Genomic DNA, 6,000 nt, shown 5'->3' with positions numbered 1-6,000 from the left:
AGCAGCGTCAGAGCCAGGTTTTGTGTTAGTGAACTGCCTTAGATGGCTATAGGAGGGAGCGGGTTCCCACTTTCAGTGGATCATCAGCGGCGTCAGAGCCACGGTTTGTGTTAGTGACCTGCCCTAGATGGCTATAGGAGGGAGCGGGTTCCCACTTTCAGTGTCTCATCAGCAGCGTCAGAGCAAGGTTTTGTGTTAGTGAACTGCCCTAGATGGCTATAGGAGGGAACGGGTTCCCACTTTCAGTGTCTCATCAGCAGCGTCAGAGCCAGGTTTTGTGTTAGTGAACTGCCCTAGATGGCTATAGGAGGGAGCGGGTTCCCACTTTCAGTGTCTCATCAGCAGCGTCAGAGCCAGGTTTTGTGTTAGTGAACTGCCCTAGATGGCTATAGGAAGGAGCGGGTTCCCACTTTCAGTGTCTCATCAGCAGCGTCAGAGTCAGGTTTTGTGTTAGTGAACTGCCCTAGATGGCTTTAGGAGGGAGCGGGTTCCCACTTTCAGTGTCTCATCAGCAGCGTCAGAGCCAGGTTTTGTGTTAGTGAACTGCCCTAGATGGCTATAGGAAGTAGCGGGTTCCCACTTTCAGTGTCTCATCAGCAGTGTCAGAGTCAGGTTTTGTGTTAGTGAACTGCCCTTGATGGCTATAGGAAGGAGCGGGTTCCCACTTTCAGTGTCTCATCAGCAGCGTCAGAGCCAGGTTTTGTGTTAGTGAACTGCCCTAGATGGCTATAGGAAGGAGCGGGTTCCCACTTTCAGTGTCTCATCAGCAACGTCAGAGTCAGGTTTTGTGTTAGTGAACTGCCCTAGATGGCTTTAGGAGGGAGCGGGTTCCCACTTTCAGTGTCTCATCAGCAGCGTCAGAGCCAGGTTTTGTGTTAGTGAACTGCCCTAGATGGCTATAGGAAGTAGCGGGTTCCCACTTTCAGTGTCTCATCAGCAGTGTCAGAGTCAGGTTTTGTGTTAGTGAACTGCCCTTGATGGCTATAGGAAGGAGCGGGTTCCCACTTTCAGTGTCTCATCAGCAGCGTCAGAGCCAGGTTTTGTGTTAAGTGAACTGCCCTAGATGGCTATAGGAGGGAGCGGGTTCCCACTTTCAGTGTCTCATCAGCAGCGTCAGAGCCAGGTTTTGTGTTAGTGAACTGCCCTAAATGGCTATAGGAGGGAGCGGGTTCCCATTTTTAGTGTCTCATCAGCAGCGTCAGAGCCAGGTTTTGTGTTAATGAACTGCCCTAGATGGCTATAGGAAGGAGCGGGTTCCCACTTTCAGTGTCTCATCAGCAGCGTCAGAGCCAGGTTTTGTGTTAGTGAACTGCCCTAGATGGCTAAAGGAAGGAGCGGGTTCCCACTTTCAGTGTCTCATCAGCAGCGTCAGAGTCAGGTTTTGTGTTAGTGAACTGCCCTAGATGGCTATAGGAGGGAGCGGGTTCCCACTTTCAGTGTCTCATCAGCAGCGTCAGAGTCAGGTTTTGTGTTAGTGAACTGCCCTAGATGGCTATAGGAAGGAGCGGGTTCCCACTTTCAGTGTCTCATCAGCAGCGTCAGAGCCAGGTTTTGTGTTAGTGAACTGCCCTAGATGGCTATAGGAAGTAGCGGGTTCCCACTTTCAGTGTCTCATCAGCAGTGTCAGAGTCAGGTTTTGTGTTAGTGAACTGCCCTTGATGGCTATAGGAAGGAGTGGGTTCCCACTTTCAGTGTCTCATCAGCAGCGTCAGAGCCAGGTTTTGTGTTAGTGAACTGCCCTAGATGGCTATAGGAAGGAGCGGGTTCCCACTTTCAGTGTCTCATCAGCAACGTCAGAGTCAGGTTTTGTGTTAGTGAACTGCCCTAGATGGCTATAGGAAGGAGCGGGTTCCCACTTTCAGTGTCTCATCAGCAACGTCAGAGTCAGGTTTTGTGTTAGTGAACTGCCCTAGATGGCTTTAGGAGGGAGCGGGTTCCCACTTTCAGTGTCTCATCAGCAGCGTCAGAGCCAGGTTTTGTGTTAGTGAACTGCCCTAGATGGCTATAGGAAGTAGCGGGTTCCCACTTTCAGTGTCTCATCAGCAGTGTCAGAGTCAGGTTTTGTGTTAGTGAACTGCCCTTGATGGCTATAGGAAGGAGCGGGTTCCCACTTTCAGTGTCTCATCAGCAGCGTCAGAGCCAGGTTTTGTGTTAAGTGAACTGCCCTAGATGGCTATAGGAGGGAGCGGGTTCCCACTTTCAGTGTCTCATCAGCAGCGTCAGAGCCAGGTTTTGTGTTAGTGAACTGCCCTAAATGGCTATAGGAGGGAGCGGGTTCCCATTTTTAGTGTCTCATCAGCAGCGTCAGAGCCAGGTTTTGTGTTAATGAACTGCCCTAGATGGCTATAGGAAGGAGCGGGTTCCCACTTTCAGTGTCTCATCAGCAGCGTCAGAGCCAGGTTTTGTGTTAGTGAACTGCCCTAGATGGCTAAAGGAAGGAGCGGGTTCCCACTTTCAGTGTCTCATCAGCAGCGTCAGAGTCAGGTTTTGTGTTAGTGAACTGCCCTAGATGGCTATAGGAGGGAGCGGGTTCCCACTTTCAGTGTCTCATCAGCAGCGTCAGAGTCAGGTTTTGTGTTAGTGAACTGCCCTAGATGGCTATAGGAAGGAGCGGGTTCCCACTTTCAGTGTCTCATCAGCAGCGTCAGAGCCAGGTTTTGTGTTAGTGAACTGCCCTAGATGGCTATAGGAAGGAGCGGGTTCCCACTTTCAGAGTCTCATCAGCAGCGCCAGAGCCAGGTTTTGTGTTAGTGAACTGCCCTAGATGGCTATAGGAGGGAGCGGGTTCCCACTTTCAGTGTCTCATCAGCAGCGTCAGAGCCAGGTTTTGTGTTAGTGAACTGCCCTAGATGGCTATAGGAAGGAGCGGGTTCCCACTTTCAGTGTCTCATCAGCAGCGTCAGAGCCAGGTTTTGTGTTAGTGAACTGCCCTAGATGGCTATAGGAGGGAGCGGGTTCCCACTTTCAGTGTCTCATCAGCAGCGTCAGAGCCAGGTTTTGTGTTAGTGAACTGCCCTAGATGGCTATAGGAAGGAGTGGGTTCCCACTTTCAAGTGCCTCATCAGCAGCGTCAGAGCCAGGTTTTGTGTTAGTGAACTGCCCTAGATGGCTATAGGAGGGAGCGGGTTCCCACTTTCAGTGTCTCATCAGCAGCGTCAGAGCCAGGTTTTGTGTTAGTGAACTGCCCTAGATGGCTATAGGAGGGAGCGGGTTCCCACTTTCAGCTTCTCATCAGCAGCGTCAGAGTCAGGTTTTGTGTTAGTGAACTGCCCTAGATGGCTATAGGAGGGAGCGGGTTCCCACTTTCAGTGTCTCATCAGCAGCGTCAGAGCCAGGTTTTGTGTTAGTGAACTGCCCTAGATGGCTATAGGAGGGAGCGGGTTCCCACTTTCAGTGTCTCATCAAAAGCGTCAGAGTCAGGTTTTGTGTTAGTGAACTGCCCTAGATGGCTATACGAAGTAGCAGGTTCCCACTTTTAGTGTCTCATCAGCAGCGTCAGAGTCAGGTTTTGTGTTAGTGAACTGCCCTAGATGGCTATAGGAGGGAGCGGGTTCCCACTTTTCGTGTCTCATCAGCAGCGTCAGAGCCAGGTTTTGTGTTAGTGAACTGCCCTAGATGGCTATAGGAAGGAGCGGGTTCCCACTTTCAGTGTCTCATCAGCAGCGTCAGAGCCAGGTTTTGTGTTAGTGACCTGCCCTAGATGGCTATAGGAGCTAGCGGGTTCCCACTTTTCGCGTCTCATCAGCAGCGTCAGAGTCAGGTTTTGTGTTAGTGAACTGCCCTAGAAGGCTATAGGAAGGAGCGGGTTCCCACTTTCCCTGTCTCATCAGCAGCGTCAGAGCGAGGTTTTGTTTTAGTGAACTGCCCTAGATGGCTATAGGAAGGAGCGGGTTCCCACATTCAGTGTCTCATCAGCAGCGTCAGAGCCAGGTTTTGTGTTAGTGAACTGCCCTAGATGGCTATAGGAAGGAGCGGGTTCCCACTTTCAGTGTCTCATCAGCAGCGTCAGAGCCAGGTTTTGTGTTAGTGAACTGCCCTAGATGGCTATAGGAGGGAGCGGGTTCCCACTTTCAGTGTCTCATCAGCAGCGTCAGAGCCAGGTTTTGTGTTAGTGAACTGCCGTTGATAGCTATAGGAAGGAGCGGGTTCCCACTTTCAACGTCTCATCAGCAGCGTCAGAGTCAGGTTTTGTGTTAGTGAACTGCCCTAGATGGCTATAGGAGGGAGCGGGTTCCCACTTTCAGTGTCTCATCAGCAGCGTCAGAGTCAAGTTTTGTGTTAGTGAACTGCCCTAGATGGCTATAGGAAGGAGCGGGTTCCCACTTTCAATGTCTCATCAGCAGCGTCAGAGCCAGGATTTGTGTTCGTGAACTGCCCTAGATGGCTATAGAAAGGAGCGGGTTCCCACTTTCAATGTCTCATCAGCAGCGTCAGAGTCAGGTTTTGTGTTAGTGACCTGCCCTAGATGGCTATAGGAAGGAGCGGGTTCCCACTTTCAGTGTCTCATCAGCAGCATCAGAGCCAGGTTTTGTGTTAGTGAACTGCCCTAGATGGCTATAGGAAGGAGCGGGTTCCCACTTTCAGCTTCTCATCAGCAGCATCAGAGTCAGGTTTTGTGTTAGTGAACTGCCCTAGATGGCTATAGGAGGGAGCGGGTTCCCACTTTCAGTGTCTCATCAGCAGCGTCAGAGCCAGGTTTTGTGTTAGTGAACTGCCCTAGATGGCTATAGGAGGGAGCGGGTTCCCACTTTCAGTGTCTCATCAGCAGCGTCAGAGCCAGGTTTTGTGTTAGTCAACTGCCCTAGATGGCTATAGGAGGGAGCGGGTTCCCACTTTCAGTGTCTCATCAGCAGCGTCAGAGCCAGGTTTTGTGTTAGTGAACTGCCCTAGATGGCTATAGGAAGGAGCGGGTTCCCACTTTCAACGTCTCATCAGCAGCGTCAGAGTCAGGTTTTGTGTTAGTGAACTGCCCTAGATTGCTATAGGAAGGAGCGGGTTCCCACTTTCAGTGTCTCATCAGCAGCGTCATTGCCAGGTTTTGTGTTAGTGAACTGCCCTAAATGGCTATAGGAGGGAGCGGGTTCCCACTTTCAGTGTCTCATCAGCAGCGTCAGAGTCAGGTTTTGTGTTAGTGAACTGCCCTAGATGGCTATAGGAGGGAGCGGGTTCCCACTTTCAGTGTCTCATCAGCAGCGTCAGAGCCAGGTTTTGTGTTAGTGAACTGCCCTAGATGGCTATATGAAGGAGCGGGTTCCCACATTCAGTGTCTCATCAGCAGCATCAGAGCCAGGTTTTGTGTTAGTGAACTGCCCTAGATGGCTATAGGAAGGAGCGGGTTCCCACATTCAGCTTCTCATCAGCAGCGTCAGAGTCAGGTTTTGTGTTAGTGAACTGCCCTAGATGGCTATAGGAAGGAGCGGGTTCCCACTTTCAGTGTCTCATCAGCAGCGTCAGAGCCAGGTTTTGTGTTAGTGAACTGCCCTAGATGGCTTTAGGAGGGAGCGGGTTCCCACTTTCAGTGTCTCATCAGCAGCGTCAGAGCCAGGTTTTGTGTTAGTGAACTGCCCTAGATGGCTATAGGAAGTAGCGGGTTCCCACTTTCAGTGTCTCATCAGCAGTGTCAGAGTCAGGTTTTGTGTTAGTGAACTGCCCTTGATGGCTATAGGAAGGAGCGGGTTCCCACTTTCAGTGTCTCATCAGCAGCGTCAGAGCCAGGTTTTGTGTTAGTGAACTGCCCTAGATGGCTATAGGAGGGAGCGGGTTCCCACTTTCAGTGTCTCATCAGCAGCGTCAGAGTCAGGTTTTGTTTTAGTGAACTGCCCTAGACGGCTATAGGAGGGAGCGGGTTCCCACTTTCAGTGTCTCATCAGCAGCGTCAGAGTCAGGTTTTGTGTTAGTGAACTGCCCTAGATGGCTATAGGAGGGAGCGGGTTCCCACTTTCAGTGTCTCATCAGCAGCGTCAGAGTCAGGTTTTGTGTTAGTGAACTGCCCTAGATGGC

This window comes from Petromyzon marinus, chromosome 84 (assembly GCF_048934315.1).
Source record: "Petromyzon marinus isolate PM22_M1 ecotype Great Lakes invasive population chromosome 84, UKy_Petmar_22M1.pri1.0, whole genome shotgun sequence".
NCBI lineage: Eukaryota > Metazoa > Chordata > Hyperoartia > Petromyzontiformes > Petromyzontidae > Petromyzon > Petromyzon marinus.
This window is presented reverse-complemented; position numbering follows the sequence as displayed.